Source organism: Nicotiana sylvestris, chromosome 2, assembly GCF_000393655.2.
Source record: "Nicotiana sylvestris chromosome 2, ASM39365v2, whole genome shotgun sequence".
In the NCBI taxonomy this organism is placed as follows: domain Eukaryota; kingdom Viridiplantae; phylum Streptophyta; class Magnoliopsida; order Solanales; family Solanaceae; genus Nicotiana; species Nicotiana sylvestris.
In genome coordinates this window covers 71,640,537-71,658,539 of record NC_091058.1, presented here as the reverse complement: position 1 = coordinate 71,658,539, position 18,003 = coordinate 71,640,537, and the positions used below count along the sequence as shown (strand labels likewise).

Below are 18,003 nucleotides of genomic sequence, written 5' to 3'. Positions count from 1 at the left end.
AACGTGCCCCACATAGTTCTCAGGCTATGGTTACAGCTCCAGTTGCTACCCCACCTACTCAGCCAGCTAGAGGTGGAAATCGGGGAGGTAGAGGTCGCCCTAGAGGGGAATGCCAGACCAGATATTATGCCCTTCCTGCTTGTACCGTGGTCGTCTCCTCTGATTCTGTCATCACAGGTATTGCCTGGTTTGTCATAGAGATGCATCAGTTTTATTCAATCCAGGCTCCACTTATTCTTATGTGTCTTCTTATTTTGCCCCGCATTTGAGCGTATCTCGGGATTCTGTGAATCCCCATGTTTATGTTTCTACTCCTGTAGGAGATTCTCTTGTTGTGGACCGCATTTATCGGTTGTTTATGGTTGCTCTTAGTACTTTTGAGACCAGAGTCGATTTATTATTGCTTAGCATGGTAAATTTGATGTTATTTTTGGCATGGACTAGTTGTCGCCCCATTATGCTATCTTGATTGTCACGCCAAAACTGTGACACTAGCTATGCTAGGTGTACCGCGAGTAGAGTGGAGGGGTACCTTAGATCATGCTTCCAGTAGAGTTATTTCATTCCTTAAGGCTCAGCGTATGGTTGAGAAGGGGTGTGACGCGTATCTAGCTTATGTGAGAGATGTCAGTATTGATACCCCTACAGTTGATTCAGTCCTAATAGTATGGAATTTTTCTGATGTGTTTCCAACTGACCTTCCGGGCATGCCGCCCTATAGAGATATTAATTTTGGCATTGATCTGTTGCTGGGCACTCAGCTCATTTCTATTCCTCCATATCGTATGGACCCTCCTGAGTTGAAGGAGTTGAAGGATCAGTTACAGGAATTGCTTGGTAAGGGTTTCATTCGGCCCAGTGTATCACCTTGGGGTGTTCCTGTCTTGTTTGTAAGGAAAAAGATGGTTCTATGCGTATATGCATTGATTATCGCCCGTTGAACAAAGTTACAGTGAAGAACCGGTATCTTTTGCCTCGTATTGATGATTTGTTTGACCAGTTACATGGTGCACGAGTGTTTTCTAAGATTGACTTGCGTTTAGTTACCATCAGTTGAAGATTCGGGAGCCATATATCCCGAAGATTGCTTTCAGGACTCGGTATGGTCATTACGAGTTTCTTGTTATGTCATTTGGGCTGACAATGTCCCAATAGCCTTTATGCATTTGATGCACAGTGTGTTCTGGCCGTATCTTGACTCGTTCGTCATTGTCTTTATTGATGATATTCTAGTGTATTCCCGGAGTCGGGAGGATCATGAGCAGCCCCTAAGGATAGTGCTTCAGACTTTGAGAGAAAAGAAGTTATATGCAAAGTTCTCGAAATATGAGTTTTGGTTGGATTCCGTGACATTCTTAGGCCACGTGGTATTGAGTGAGGGTATTCAGGTGGATCCGAAGAAAGTGGAGGCAGTGCAGAGTTGGGCCCAACCATCCTCAGCTACAGAGATCCGCAATTTTCTTGGCTTGGCAGGTTATTACCGTCGATTAGTTGAGGGGTTTTCATCCATTGCATCCCCTATGACTAGGCTGGCCCAAAAGGGTGCTCTATTCTAGTGGATGGAAGAATGTGAGGCGATCTTTCAGAAGCTTAAGACAGCTTTGACTACAGCCATAGTTTTGATATTGCCTACAAGTTCGGGGTCTTATACTGTCTATTGTGATGCCTTGAGGATTGCCCTTGGAGCGGTATTGATGTAGGGCGGTAGGGTAATTGCCTACACGTCCAGATAATTGAAGGTACATGAGAAGAATTATCCTGTCCATGATCTCGAGTTAGTTGCTATCGTTCACGCCTTGAAGATTAGGCATCATTATTTGTATGATATACCTTGTGAGATTTATACTGATCACCGGAGTTTGCAGCATCTTTTTAAGTAGAAGGATCTTAATTTGCGTCAGAGGAAGTGGTTAGAGCTACTAAAGGACTATGATATCACTATTTTGTATCACCCGGGCAAGGCCAATGTAGTGGTCGATGCTTTGAGTCGTCGGGCAGAGAGTTTGGGGAGTTTGGCTTATTTACCAGCAGCGGAGAGGCCCATGGTGATGGATGTTCAGGCCTTAGCCAGCCAGTTTGTGAGATTGGATCTTTCGGAGCCCACTCGGGTTCTAGCTTGCGTGATTTCTCGGTCTTCCTTATTTGATCGTATTAGAGAGCGTCAGTTTGATGACCCTCATTTGCTTGTCCTCAAGGACAAGGTTCTGCTTGGCGATGCCAGAGATGTGACTATTGGTGATGATGGGGTATTGAGGATGCAGGGTCGGATTTGTGTACCCAATGTTGATGGGCTTCGGGGGTTAATTCTAGAGGAGGCCCATAGTTTGCGGTATTCCATTCATCCGGGTGCCGCGAAGATGTACCAGGATTTGAGGCAACACTATTGGTGGAGGCAGATGAAGAAAGATATAGTTGGGTTTGTAGCTCGGTGTCTCAATTGTCAGCAGGTGAAGTATGAGCACCAGAGACAGGGTGTGTTGCTTCAGCAGATAGAGATTACGGAGTGGAAGTGGGAGCAGATCACCATGGACTTTGTAGTTGGGCTCCCACGGATTTTGTGGAAGTTCGATGTCATTTGGGTGATTGTGGATCGGCTGACCAAGTTCGCGCACTTTATTCCTGTGTACTACATATTCTTCGGTGCGGTTGGCGGAGATTTATATCTGGGAGATTGTTCGTCTGCATGGTATTCCAGTTTCTATCATTTTAGATAGAGGTACTCATTTCACATTACGGTTCTAGAGGGTCGTACAACATGAGTTGGGTACTCGGGTGGAGTTGAGTACAACATTTCACCCTCAGATGGACGGACAGTCCGAGCGCATTATTTAGATTCTTAAAGATATGCTTCGTGCGTGTGTGATTGAGTTTGGAGAGTCTTGGGATCAGTTCTTGCCATTGGCAGAGTTTGCCTACAACAATAGCTATCAGTCCAGCATTCAGATGGCACCGTACGAGGCTTTATATGGTAGGCGGTGTAGATCTTTGGTGGGCTAGTTTGATCCGGGTGAGGCTAGATTATTGGGAACAGACTTGGTTTAGGATGCTTTGGAGAAGGTTAAGGTGATTCAGGATAGACTTCGTACAGCCCAGTACAGGCAGAAGAATTATGCAGACCGGAAGGTTCGTGATGTTTCCTATATGGTTGGAGAGCGGGTTCTACTTCGTGTTTCGCCTATGAAGGGCGTTATGAGATTTGGGAAGAAATGGAAGTTGAGTTCGAGGTTTATTGGTCCTTTTGAGATATTGCGACGTATTGGGGAGGTTGCTTATGAGCTTGCCTTACCTCCCAGCTTGGCAGGAGTTCATCCGGTATTTCATGTTTCGATGCTCCGGAAGTATCACGGTGATCCGTCGCACGTGTTGGATTTCAGTTCAGTCCAGTTGGACAAGGATCTATCTTATGTTGAGGAGCCAGTGGCAATATTGGACAGGCAGGTTCGAAAGCTAAGGTCAAAGAACATTGCATCAGTGAAGGTTTAGTGGCGGGGTTAGCCGGTCGAGGAGGCAACCTGGAAGATCGAGCAGGATATTAGCAGCCGTTACCCTCATCTTTTCACTACTTCAGGTATGTCTTTATGCTCGTTCGAGGACGAACCAATGTTAAGTGTAGGAGGATGTAACGACCCGACCGATCGTTTTAAGAATTAATTCCCCGATCCCATATTAACTGCTTTCCCCATGTTTGTTTTTGCTATTTTGATTCACCGAGATGTTTGGTTTTGAGTTTCGGAGTGTTTTGGGACACTTAGCCCCTAAAAGAGAACTTAAGCTTTATAATTTGGACCGTAGTTAGAGCAGTGTGAAGACGACCTCAAAATGGAATTCTGTCAGTTTCATTAGCTCCGTTGGGTGATTTCAGGCTTAGGGGCGTGTTCGGATTGTGTTTTGGAGGTCCATAGCTTATTTAGGCTTGAAATGCCGAAAGTTGAATTTTTGAAGTTTCCGGTTCGATAGTGAGATTTTGATATCGGGGTCGGAATGGGATTCCGGAAGTTGGAGTAGCTCTGTAGTGTTGAATGTGATGTGCTTGCAAAATTTCAGGTCATTCAGACGAGGTTTGATAGACTTTTTGATCGAAAGCGTAATTTGAGAGTTTTTGGAGTTCTTAGGCTTGAATTCGATGTTAAATTGATGTTGTTTTGAGCATTCCGAAGGTTGGAATAAGTTTTAATGATGTTTTAGGATTGGTTGGCATGTTCTGTTGAGGTCACGAGGGCCTCGAGTGTGTTTCGGATGCTCAACGGGTCATTTGTCAGTTCTGGTTTCCTTCTTTGAGTTCGCGAGTAGGGTCTCGCATTCGCGAAGAGGAGCTGGGACTGGTAGAAGTTTAACGCTTCGCGTTCGCGAAGGTAGTCCCACGTTCGCGAAGCTGTGAGGTCTTATACCTACACGTTCGCGAAGATGGTCATGCGTTCGCGTAGGAGGGGGAAGATGGTCAACGTGTTCACGACAGGGACATCGCGTTCGCGATGAAGGGAAACTGGACCAAGTGAAGTTGTGCTTCGCGAACACGAGGGTCCTTCCAGCGTTCACGAAGAAGGATTTATCTGGGCAGAATATAAAATTTCAAAGTCGAGGGTTTAGCCATTTTTATCAAAACTAGAGCTTGGGAGCTCGGATTTGAGCAAGATTTTGAGGGATTTTCCGAGATTTCGATTGGGTAATGATTCCTAACTCCTTTTTGCTTATAACCCATTAATTTAAACATGAATTCATCATCTAAATTCGGATTTGGGGGTGAGAAATTGGGGAAAATTTGGAAAAAGTTCTTAGACCTAATTTTCGAGTTTTGATTGGGAATTTGACATTGGGTTTGGATAATTTTGGTATGGTTAGACTTGTGAGTGAATGAGGTTCATAATCCGTAACTTTTACCCGATTCCGAGATGTGGGCCCGGGGACATTTTGGTCATTTTACCTAACGTATTAGCTTAGAATTTATTTGTGGAATCAGTTACTTGAAGTTATATTTACATTATGCAATTGAACTGAATAGATTTGAGCCATTTGGAGTCGAGTACTCGTGGCAAGAATGTGGTTTCGGGTTGATTTTGAGCCGGTTCGAGGTAAGTGGCTTGTCTAACTTTGTGTGGGGGAACTCCCCTTAGGATTTGGTATTGTTGATAATTGAAATGCCTTGTACGTGAGGTGACGAGTACGTACTTGTGCTAATTGTTGAAAGTCCCATTTTCATTAATTAACTATAATTGTGTTTCTTTTCCTATTTATAATACTTGCAATTTAAGCCTACTGTTAGCTTAGGGAAGCATGTCTAATTGACTTAATTGTTTTACTTGCTCAAACTGCCATATTTGGATTATGTGCATCATGTTAGGTTAGAAATACTTGTTTTACCTTGGTATGAAATTGAATTGAATTGAGTGTTTTTCGTGTTGTTGTTGTGTGTTTACTTTGGGACTACGGATCGGTATTCTGGGAGATCACCCTGTACTTTTATATTGGAACTACGGGACTGCACCCGATAGATTTCCCTAGTACTGAGTATTTATATTTGGAACTACGGATCGGTATTCCGGGAGATCCGCTGGATATTTATATTTGGGACTACAGGACGGTATCCTGGGAGATCCTCGGTTGTTATCTCTGTGTTGAGCTGTATTCCTTTCTGTGATTATTTTTTCTCTGTTGTTGTTGTTGTTGTTGTTCTTTCTATCCTATGTTACTTCTTACTGTTGCACTTAATTATAATGTCTTATTTTATACTGTTATACCTTATTTATCATTTAAGCTCAATAGGGCCCTGACATTCCTCGTCACTTCTGGACCGAGGTTAGGCTTGGCACTTACTGAGTAACGTTGTGTTGTACTCATGCCCTTTCTGCGCATGTTTTTCATGTGTAGATCCAGATACTTCGACTCAACCCTACTACCATTTAGGCGAGGCGATTCTCCAGAGATTTCGAGGTATATCTGCCACGTCCGCAGACCGAGGAGTCCCTTTCCATTCTTTCTCATAGTATTAGCCCTTTTGTATTTACTTTTGTTTAGACATTCTGGAGTTAGACACTTGTAGATATTCAATAGCTTGTGATTTCATGAGATTCTGGGTTTTGGAAAATGTAGTTTCAGCTTGAGAGTTGTATTGTATATGCCGAACGACATCTTAAACGCTTTATTTTGATATTTTTCTACAGTTTTGCCTAGTTTATTTCTGTTGTTTTCTTTTTCCGCAATTTGTTAGGCTTACCTAGTCATAGAGACTAGGTGCCGTCACGACAGTTCACGGAGGGCAAACTCGGGTCGTGGCAGTACTGCTAGTCGGGTATTTTTCTATTCCTAGTCCCTTGTTTTTATACGGTATAGTCATTATTATCAGTATGATCAACTCTATTCTTATAGTTTCGTATCACTGCATCTCTGTTATTACTCATTGTATTATTTCGTTATTTTATTACCTTGTTGTTGTTATTGTTTCTCTATTGCTTCGTTTTTACTATTCTTAAGCCGAGGGTCTTTCGCAAACAGTCCATCTACCATCATAAGGTAAGAATAAGGTTTGCGTACACAACCTCCCTAGACCTCACCTGTAAGATTTTGCTGGAGTTTTTGTTGTTGTTGATGATGTGTGCGTGTATATATATACACGTTCTTTTTGTACCTCGTAGTAACAAATATTTTTTAAACAATATTTATTAAACAAATTAGAAACAAGTATAATATTTTCCTACACCCTTTCCCATGTGTAACACAATTATAGGGTTTACACTTGATTTCTCTTTTTAACTTTTTCTTTTTTGCCTTTATTGAAATAGATAAAGAGAGGGCTCAATAAGAGTGATCCTATAGTAGATGGAGACAGATTAGGCTAAACATGCTAATGAGTTGGTTTAGAGAAATATTAGTGGCTCGATGAACTAATTTAAGAGGAAGAGAAGCCTAGAGCAGAAACATTTGGAAATAAGAAATTACTTACAATATCCCCACGAGAAATCCCCAGATGGGAGAGAGCAGAAGCCAGCTTTAAACACCTTTTATGAGTCTGCTCCCAGGTGTATTTAACAGAAGAGCCATACACTAATGAAATTCTGTCTCTAAAAACCTTAGCTGCTCTGTCCAAGAAACTAATTGGCGTCAAAGGAAAATGATTTGCAGAACATCTCATTGACCCCTCTTTGGATTGCCATGGGTGAGTTTCAAGATTATTCTCACTAATTTGGCTCAGATAACGAGGCCTCTGACTCAAAATGGAGTGAACTCGAACTCTGTTTAGAGCATAGAACCATCCACTGTTTTTGGAATATTGAAGAAAGGATTCATGATTAAGATAAGAGAAAATGAGAAAGCAAGCTGAGTTTAATTATCAGGGGTATATTCTCCAAAATGGGCGCGCACATATAGATGTTTAAGAGCATGCAAATTCTGACTAAATCACAATAGCTTTGTTACGTTATTAATAACATGGCGATTGTAGATCGTAAGATTTGTTCATGTACTGTATTCCTATTAGTCCTATTATTATTAATCCCTCCGTTACCTGTTTGACTGGACACGATGTTTAAGAAAAAATAAAGATTTTTGAAATTTGTGATCCTAAACAAGTCAAAAAGAGGCTCAGAGTATTTGTGCGGTTATAAAAGCTTATCATTAAGGGTAGAATTATAAGTTTAGGCTAAATTATTACCAAATTTAGAAATAGGTTATTTTGTTTTGGAACAGACAAAAAAGGAAATAAGTTCACCTAAAATGGGAGGGAGTATTTAATTTTGTCAGCTTTTAATTTAACTGTTTGTATGTCTTGACGTTCATTTATGCAACTTTGGGAACTATTGATTGGGAATAAATTCTTAGGAAAATTTCACATAAGAACAACTAAGATCCCTACTTTTCCATTTTATAGTCCATATTTCAATTTACAACCAATTAGCTCAAAAATAATAGGCTAAGATTCAACATCCAACTCCAATAGGTTCTCAAAATTACTATTTAATTTTTAAAAACGATCGCTCAAGCTTTTAAGTTAATTTTCGAATCAGTAACTGTAATTCAAATATTAGTTCAACAAACCAAATCTATTTGGATGGTGAAAATTAGATTTTTAACAAGCTTAAATATGTGGGTTTAGATTCCGAATTTGATTTTGTGAGAAATTTGGAGTGGGTATTATCTAGAATTGTTAGAAACAGTATAAGGAGGTTGTATATAAAATTTGAAGTCATTTAATGGAGATTTGGACTGATTTTGAACAAGAATTGCAACTGAAAATCGTGGAAGAAGTTCGTCTACAGACGGTTGTATAAAAGTGTATAAAAGTGTATAATAGTGTGTAAGATGTGTTTATACACTCATATACACTATTATACAAGATTATACATAATTATACAAAAAATTGACTTCGTCTTCTTCATTCCGTTTTTTCTGAAATTTAACTCAAATCTACTCCAAATCACTTCAAATTTAAATTTTAAACTATTTTTGATATTTTCAATCAATTGGAACAACACCCAATCCAAACAACTAACAAACTCACAAATTTTTATTTTTGAAAGCCAAGCTTTGAATGACCTTCAATGGTGGAATGTTGAATCTTCAATTTTCTTACATTGCAACCAGGTAACACAGGGGAGAAGCAATAATGGCGGACACCTCCTTGAAGCATATGTAGAAGATGTGAGAAGAAAAGGGAGTGAAAGCAATGTTTGTGAGAACAGAGATTTAACTCCATAGCATTTAGAAGCAATGGTTGTAAGAAAACAGAATTTGAATTTTCAAGTGCTTTCAAAATATGTACAATATAGGCTATGTCGGATAGAACTTAAAAATATGGACCATTTTTTGTTATGGTGAGAAGCCAAGCGTATTCTGTTGTAATTCTTTCTAAATTCTTTCAGCATTTGCAAAATGTTAAATTTCATTATTTTCAAATATGATTGACCATGATTATTTGAACTTTAAATGAAATATTGAATTTTTGGTCTGAAGGTATATATCTATATTATATTAAAAGCACGAATGCCCATAGCGAAATGCCGTTCGCATTTTTTACCCTTTAAAAATAGATTTTATATTGAATTAAATAGTCATTTCATAATTTCCTAATAATAAAAACTTTCAAATCAAATAATATTTTTTAACTAGATTCTTTTCTTACTTAAACTTTATAAAATTACCATAATACATTCCAAGTTACCTTTCCTTATTTGAAATTAACGCAACTTCCATAACACATTCCAAGATACTTTTCCTTATTTGAAATTGACTTTTTACTATTAGATCTAAATAAAATTCTATTTAGGTTAGAAAATCACATCTATAAAAGAACGATGAATGTAAAACTGAGTTTATCCACAATGCCCACAACTCTATTGCTTATCAAGGTATCAACTGCATTATTTTATCTAACTTTAAGTTGGTTTGATTATCGCCTTGATATTAGATACCGTAACTTTATAGATTTGATTATGTATTCTTTGGTTTTACTGCAATTTATGTGGTTTCCTAAGTTCTATGCTATATGTGGCTATACCTTCTATATTTGATTTCGGTGGCCAACATTCATAGGTTGTGTTTCTAATTCCTGATAATTTATGGTGCTTTATCTATGTTTTCTATTTCATTGTTAGGGAATATTAACTTGAAAAAATTGGGAATGCCAATATAGAGAAATTTTTTTTAAGGTGAACACGTATTCACCACACAAACTCTATTTTTTTTAGCAAAATAGAAGCTATGTGGGATTGTATTTTAGATTTTATGATTATTAAACGTTGAGTTAAGAAAAATTATTTTTCCTACTCGTGGATTGTTATGATTTAGTACTTTTAATTAAGAATAAACTTTAGTTGGTATTGCTTTAATGCAGTAAAATGCATCGCTCTGCTTAGATCTTGAGAATTTTTATTAATGTATCTTCGTCTATTCAGGTATGTCATACAACTCTATAATAACACTTCATGCAGAATTATAATTCGATTATGCTTGCTTTAATTAGTACTATTATATTAGTTCGATAGTAACTTTAGCATGTGGCATTCATGGGTTGTTTAATCATTAGGAAAGAAGCGAAGTTGAAGATCAATCAACCTTAATTCTTCTCACATCAAAAAATTTATCTAAGTACATAGATTTTCAAGATTAAAAAGAACCTCACAAGTTCGAACCTTTTGAAGGATCATTAAACAAAATGTTAAAAACGTTTTAACTTATACAGCGTATTATATCAAATTTCAAATTTTTTTCATATAATTAGGTCACTTTTATTAGGTTACAAAATCTCACTTTTATAGAGTGTTACATATATATATTTTTTGGATGACCTAATAGTATAAAACCTTCTTTAAATTATCAGTGTATTCAAGTTAACTCATGTAAAAATTCTTTTGTCTGTAATTTAGTTCAAATGTTGTTGCCCGTGGTACTTTTATTTTTAGAAAATTAGGAATCTTTTTTATGCATATGCAGGGTAATTTTTTGAGATGTCGACATGCTTTGCTATGTTAGACCAACTTTATTATTTGCATAATCCATTTGAGACTTTCTAACATTATTTCTTTGAGAAAACACATAACGGGCATAAAATAAAGTAGAAGTAACATTCTTAATCTGCAAAACATATTCTAACATGTCCCTCATTATATTCATCTAATAGCCAACATAATCAAAGGCTAATGTTGTTAGAAGCATATCTAGATGTGGAAAATCAATAATCTCTCTATTTCCAATTTGATATGTTTATTGGTTATGTCAGATATATTTATCATTTGAGCTTGATATTTTTCATCTACTCTTTTAAAGAAATTTATAGTCTTTTTTACCAGAATTCTTATAGTTGTTTTGTATTTTTAATAGATATAAGTTAATAATTTGTACTTATATAATACAAATGTGCATTTTCTACAAATCTAATAGCAGCTGATTGCACATGATCAAGTAGCCTCATATTATTTGGATTTCAACATCTATTAATTTGTTGTGTTGTAGTTTTTAAAATTTTGAACCTGTTTAAAATGCCAATCACTTAGAGGATACCTAAATTACCCCAATGCATATGTTAAAATAAATAGATGGAAAAAGACTTTTATTTTTTGGTAAAAAAAACTAATATTATTACTAAGAAAATTTGTGACATAACTTAACTTTACAAAACAAGAATTAATTACTAAATTCAACTTGTAGCTAATAAGATTTTTTATAATATATAGCTGATTATGTCACTAAGTAGGATTAGCGATGAATTTTATTATTTAACTATATAATTTATCTATCGCTAATTTTTCTTCTCTTGTAGTTAACTTGTCTTAGAATACATGGTACCTAGACAACTATTTTGATACGAAATTAATATAAAAGAACAAAATACATAATAACACTAAACTTTCAAGATTATTTTGGTGGTTGTCATGCTTAGATAGGCCATCCACTAACTTTTTTGACTAAGTAGGCTCAATATTTGTCATATTCAAGAGCTTATATATTTAAAAATCTTATTTTTAAGGGATTATATTTTTTATAATTTTATATGCATTGATAGAAGGTACACGCGGATCGTGCGTATCCTAGCATGAAGCCCCTTAGCGAAATGTTGTTCACCTTTTTTACCCTTTAAAAATAGATTTTATATTGGTTGTAATTGTAATTTAATTATTCTACTAATATTTAGGACTTTAAAACAACTAAATTTTAGTCATTAAATTTTCCCTATTCAAACTACATATATAGAAACTCCAAAATTTTAGGAATTTAAAACCAAATTAAAATTTACTTACATATCCTTTCCTTAAATAAATTGTGTAAAGTAATTATGACTTTTTCTTATGCGTATTAGACAAAATATATATAAACGTTTTAGAAATCTACTAATAAAATTTTAGATATGATTTAACTCTTCAAAAGTTAAAGATTACTAACAATATATAAACCAAACTTGCAACATACTAGGCCGAGTATGAAAAAATATATAAATGAGTTTAATGCGATATGCTTACATTTTGAAAATAATAGTAGTATTTTAATTTAAAGTAATAAATAATATAATGTACTTTAAGTTAATTATTCGAATAAGTTGAATACATATTGTAAATTTATACACATATTAAATTACAAATCCAATTACAATACTCAAACATAGATAAGACAAATTTATATATTGAAATTAATGGAAATAAATTAGATACATTTATTCATAAGTAATTTAAGATAGTAGTTAAAAGAGATAAAAGAAAACATAGAGAGCGAAAGGTATAAATTGATATTCCTTATTGAATTAGCTATATAGAATCAATATTCTTTGCCGAAATAAATTTACACATTTATTTTAATTCAAAAATAATATTTATATATATTTTAAAAAGTTTTATACTCATTTAGATAGGTTACACGCGCAACGCGCGTACTGTAAAACTAGTCATGTTAAATACTGGTCTTTTACTAACAAATCTTTAACTTGATTTTTCCGATTGGAGTTTATGTCGAAATACAAGTATGCAACTCTTTGGACAACTTGTGGACCTCAAAGAAAAGAAAAAATTACATGACAAAACAAAAATATACGTTGTATTTACCTTTCGTAGTTTGTTTTCAGAAAATTACGTTCATAGCTATATTTGAATTTTATAGCAAATACATATATAGTACTGAAATAAGAAATTAATTGTTTTGAACTGAAACATGAGAGCAACAAGCTCTTGTAGCTTAGTTGATTAGACCATTTGCTTAGTAAGTGAAGTCCTTGAGTTCAACTCTTAATGAGAATATTTTATTTTTTTGCACTTCGCCTTGATTGTTTTTGCCTAAACAAATACAAATGACAATTAGGCAAACTGTAGTTATTATGATAACTAATTAGGCTTTAAACTGTAGTGTTCATGAAAATTCCTCGAAAAAAAATATTTTGAGATGAAAAGTTTGTAGAACAGAAAAAATGTGTCTGACGAGTTGTAGTTATTTTAAAGGTTTGTGATGTTTCGTGAGTGGAAGAAACTTTTCCGACGAAGAGCACGTTATTCAGAGCTTATTTTTATTTTTATTTTTAAAAATCAATTAAACATAAGAAGCTGGAATATGCTTGAGATAGAAATAGTTGAAATTGAAAACTCTCTCTCTCTCTCTCTTTTTTGGCTAAAAGAAAAACGGAAAGGAAAATCAGATTTATCTGTTGGATCCAAAAGCAAGATAAAGTAGTGCAATTATTTTCCTTTTTTTTTCTTAAACACTGAACATTTTAAATAAGAGTATCCCTAAAAGAAATGATAAGTGCCAATTATTTTCCTTTCTTGTCCAGCTTCCGTTCTTTTCTAAATCAAGCATATAATGAGGTTAATCGTATACGTGGTACCGGCAGAAGTAATTCTCTTGCAAAATGAGAATTAAATGATAATTACTACTATTAATTAATGCCTAACATCCTATAGATGTTTGGTTTATTCTTACCAAATTCTTTCTTTTCCCTTGTCATTAATCCTCTCCTCCCTAATTCACTTGGTATCAGTGATACAGAATCGGGAAAAAATTTAAGTTATATACACTATAGTGACTCAATATATTAAAAATATAAAATAAAGAAGAAAGAATAAGAGTTGTTTATTATACTAGTTTAGATTGATATGGTTAAGATTTAGTTTATCCTCAGCAGTATCTTACTTTTTCTTCTTTTTTTAGTTTTAACTTCAGCGCAAGAAAAATAATTTCAGACCTTTTTAAGGGACTAATATTGTTCCCGTTGAGGCTAAAATCCAAGATGATAAAATATCCAAATTTTTGAATTGAAATTACCAACATCATAGATATAAATTTGCATTTTACAACCAATGCTTGGGTATTTTCATTTCTTGGATCTGTCTACCGACTACATCAATTTCCATCTATGTTGCGTGGACTCTCCAAGGTGATACCGCATTCGTATCGAATCCTCCAAAAATACATTATTTTTGGAGGATCCGGCAACATTTTCGGAGAATCCGAGCAACATAGATTTCCATAAATTATCTACTTGACAAAAAACGCCATAGATCACGGGCACCTTTTTATTTTTGATAATTGAAAAACGACAATTAGGAAAATGATAAAATCAAGATCAAGTCCTTCGTTAAAGCAGAGTCAGTTTGAGCATGTGGAGTCCATCCCATAAATCAAGGAAGATAATTTCTTCCTTTGATTGGCAGTCACCATCTTTTCTTTTGCACTATCAAATATGGTAGGCTGTAGAAGAAAAAATGTCAAGATTGGTAGGTATAGCAAATCTGCATGAGAGAAAAATGTAAAATGTAGTAGGGGTGAGGGAGTGAGGTTCTACCTATAAAAGGAGAGCTTCGGCTCTCATTTCTTACACACCAAAAAAAATCTCAGACAACACATCTGAGTGAAAGATAGAGAGTAAGGTATTTCATAGACTATAAGAAAATAGCATGTAAAGAAAAATAGAGTATGAGAGATATTGTAGTGAGGTGGAAAAAGCAAAAGAGTATTTTTTTCTTTTGAGGGTGTAGTGGTCTTAGGAGTATTTGTACTCGTTACTACACAGTGTAAAATTTCTCGCTATAGTGAAATCAGTTGCTCTTCTTGGCCGTGGTTTTTTCCCTTGTTCAGAAGGGTTTTCACGTAAAATCTTGGTGTCATTTTTGCTACATTTTTATTCTTGCTGATCTAACCATAACTTAGTGGTCCACATTTATCACTAATACCGTGAATATTATTTTTACGGGGTTTATTCCCAACAAGTGGTATCAGAGCCAAGGTTCTGTCTGAGTATGCTCTGTAGTTGCAGCACAGTCTGAACTTCCACATCAGAAAAGAATTACTTTGGTCTCATAATAAATAGTATTTGTATTTGTGATAAATGATGGAAGCCAACACTAGTAGAATGGTTACTTTGAATGGCACAACTATGCCATTTGAAAGGGCAAAATGGAATATTTGCTCTATGTCAAGAATTTTCATCAATATGTCTTCGACACTATAAAGCCTGAGAATAAATCAGATGAAGAGTGAAATTTGTTACACAAGCAGGTTTGCTGCTTTATTAGACAGTGGGTTGACGATAATGTTTTGAACCATATTTCTGGGGAGACACATGCTCGGACCCTATGAGAGAAACTTGAAAGTTTGTATGCTCGGAAAACTGGAAACAACAAGATGTTTCTAATAAAGCAAATGTTGGATTTAAAATACCATGATGGTTCCGCGATGACAGATCATCTGAATAATTTTCAGGGGATCATGAACCAATTATCTACTATGGGCATTAAATTTGATGAAGAAATTCAAGGCTTGTTTCTACTTGGTTCCCTACCAGATTTTTGGGAAGTTCTTAGAACTTCATTATCAAATTCAGCTCTGGATGGTGTGATCTCTATGGATCTTGCCAAGAACAGCCTTTTAAATGAAGAGATGAGAAGAAAATCTCAGGGTTCCTCCTCATCAGATGTCTTGGTGACTGACTCTAAGGGGAGAAACAAGAATTGGGGTTCTCAAAATAGAGAACATAATAGAAGCAAATCCAGAAGCAGACTTAAAGATATTGAGTGCTATCATTGCGGGAAGAAAGGGCACACAAAGAAGTTCTACCAGATTTTGAAAAAGGAGAATAGAGACAAAGAAGAACAGAAAAAAGATGGCACTTGTGTGGCCACCGTCACTACAGAAGATCTTGGTACTGTCCTTGATGCGGATCTGATAAATATTGTTTGTGATGAGTCAAGCTGGATTGTGGACAGTGGTGCCGCATCTCATGTGACATCAAGGAAGGAATTTTTCTCATCCTATACTCAGGGTGACTTTGGAACTTTGAGTATGGGTAATGAGACTGTATCTAGAGTGAGTGGTGTTGGAACGATTTGTTTGGAAACTAGTATTGGAACTAAACTAGTTTTAAACAATGTAAAACCTGCACCTGATGTTCGTTTGCACTTGATCTCTGTTGGTGTTTTGGATGATGAGGGATATGTTAGTACCAATGGTGCTGGAAAGTGGAAACTCACTAAGGGTTCCATGATTGTGGCTCGTGGGGACAAACGTCGTGGTCTATACTGGACTACGGCCTCTACCTGTGTTAATATGGTGAATGCCATTAAGAGCAATAGCTCTTCAACGTTATGGCATAAGAGGCTTAGCCACATTAGCGAGAAAGGACTAAATGTTCTGGCTAAGAAGAAATTGTTGTCAAATTTTGAAAGTGCAAAATTAGAAAAATGTGAGCACTGCTTGGCTGAAAAACAAAAAAGAATTTCGTTCCAGTCTCATCCTCCTTCAAGAAAGACAGAGTTACTTGAGTTGGTGCATTCAGATTTATGTGGTCCAATGAAGACAAGGACTTTGAGTGGTGCACTTTATTTTGCTACCTTTATTAATGATTGCTCAAGGAAACTTTGGGTCTACATCTTGAAGACTAAAGACCAAATGTTGGGTGTCTTTAAGTAGTTTCAGGCTTCAGTTGAAAAAGAAACTAGAAAGAAGCTGAAGTGTATTCGCACTGATAACGATGGTGAATATTGTGGACCGTTTGACGAATACTGCAAGTAATAGGGTATCAGACACTAGAAGACTCCTCTTAAGACTTCTGAGCTTAATGGTTTAGCAGAAAGGATGAACATGACCTTGATGGAAAGAGTCATATATTTGTTTTCTAAAGCAAAGTTGCCGAATTCCTTTTGGGGTGAGGCTTTGTTGACCGCCGCACATATTATTAATCTATCCCCTGCGGTTGCTTTGTAAAGTGATGTTCCAAACAAAGTTTGGTAATGGCAAGGATGTTTCCTATGACTACTTGAAAGTGTTTGGTTGCAAAACGTTTGTACATGTACCTAAAGATGAGAGGTCAAAATTAACTGTCAAGACAAGGTAGTGCATCTTCATTGGTTATGGCCTTGATAAGTTTGGTTACAGGCTATATGATCCAATTGAGAAGAAGGTCGTGAGAAGCTGTGATGTTATCTTCGTGGAGGATCAAACCATTGAAGATATTAATAAAGCGTAGAAGCTAAACCAAGTTCAGAAGGTTTAGTTAATCTTGATCAAATTCCTCATACAAATGCGGATGACGTTGGTGGGCTCAATGATGATGGTGATGCCCAGAACCATATTCCAGATCAGCATATTGATGGTGATGGTGATAACAATGCTAATGCTGATGAGGTAAATGCTCATACTCACGAAGTTGTGGACGAGTTAGATATTCCACTCAGGAGGTCCTCTAGACCTCGTACTCCTTCTTCCCATTATTCTCCAAATGAGTATGTATTACTCACTGATGGGAGAGAACCTGAATATTTTGCGGAGGCCATAGAAGATGAGCACAAGGATCAATGGATTGAAGCCATGCAAGATGAAATGCAATCTCTGCATGAGAACCATACTTATGAGTTGGTGAAATTGCCTAAGGGCATGGGAGCTTTGAAGAATAAGTGGGTGTTCAAAGTTAAAGCCGAAAAACATAGTTTGAAGCCCAGATACAAAGCTAGATTGGTTGTCAAGGGATTTGGTCAAAGGAAAGGTATTGACTTTAACAAAATATTTTCTCCTGTCGTGAAAATGTCCTCCATTCGGACAGTTCTTGGTTTGACTGTCAGTCTTGATTTGGAGATTGAGCAGATGGATGTGCTTTTCTTCACGGTGACTTAGAAGAAGAGATTTATATAGAACAACCTGAGGGCTTCAAGGCAAAAGGTAAAGAAAATCTTGTATGCAAACTTAATAAGAGTCTATATGGATTGAAGCAAGCTCCCAGACAGTGGTACAAGAAGTTTGAGTCTGTTATGGGGGAGCAAGGCTACAAGAAGACTTTTTCAGATCATTGTGTGTTTGTACAAAGATTTTCTGATGATGACTTTATCATCCTCTTGCTATATATGGATGATATGTTAATTGTGGGTAGGAATGCTTCCAAGATTGACGAGTTGAAAAAACAGTTGAATAAGTCTTTTGCAATGAAAGACTTGGGTCATGCCAAGCAGATTTTGGGAATGAGAATTACTCGTTCGAGAAACAAAAGAAAGCTTTACTTGTCACATGAGAAGTACATAAAACGTGTACTGGAGCGTTTCAATATGA

At 36.1% G+C, this 18,003-nt stretch overlaps 1 pseudogene; it reads right to left on the bottom strand.

Annotated features, from left to right (window-relative positions):
• LOC104220486 (butanoate--CoA ligase AAE1-like) overlaps nucleotides 1-9,183 on the bottom strand; it is a 72,305-nt pseudogene extending 63,122 nt beyond the window's left edge.
• Between the last annotated feature and the right edge of the window lie 8,820 nt (nucleotides 9,184-18,003).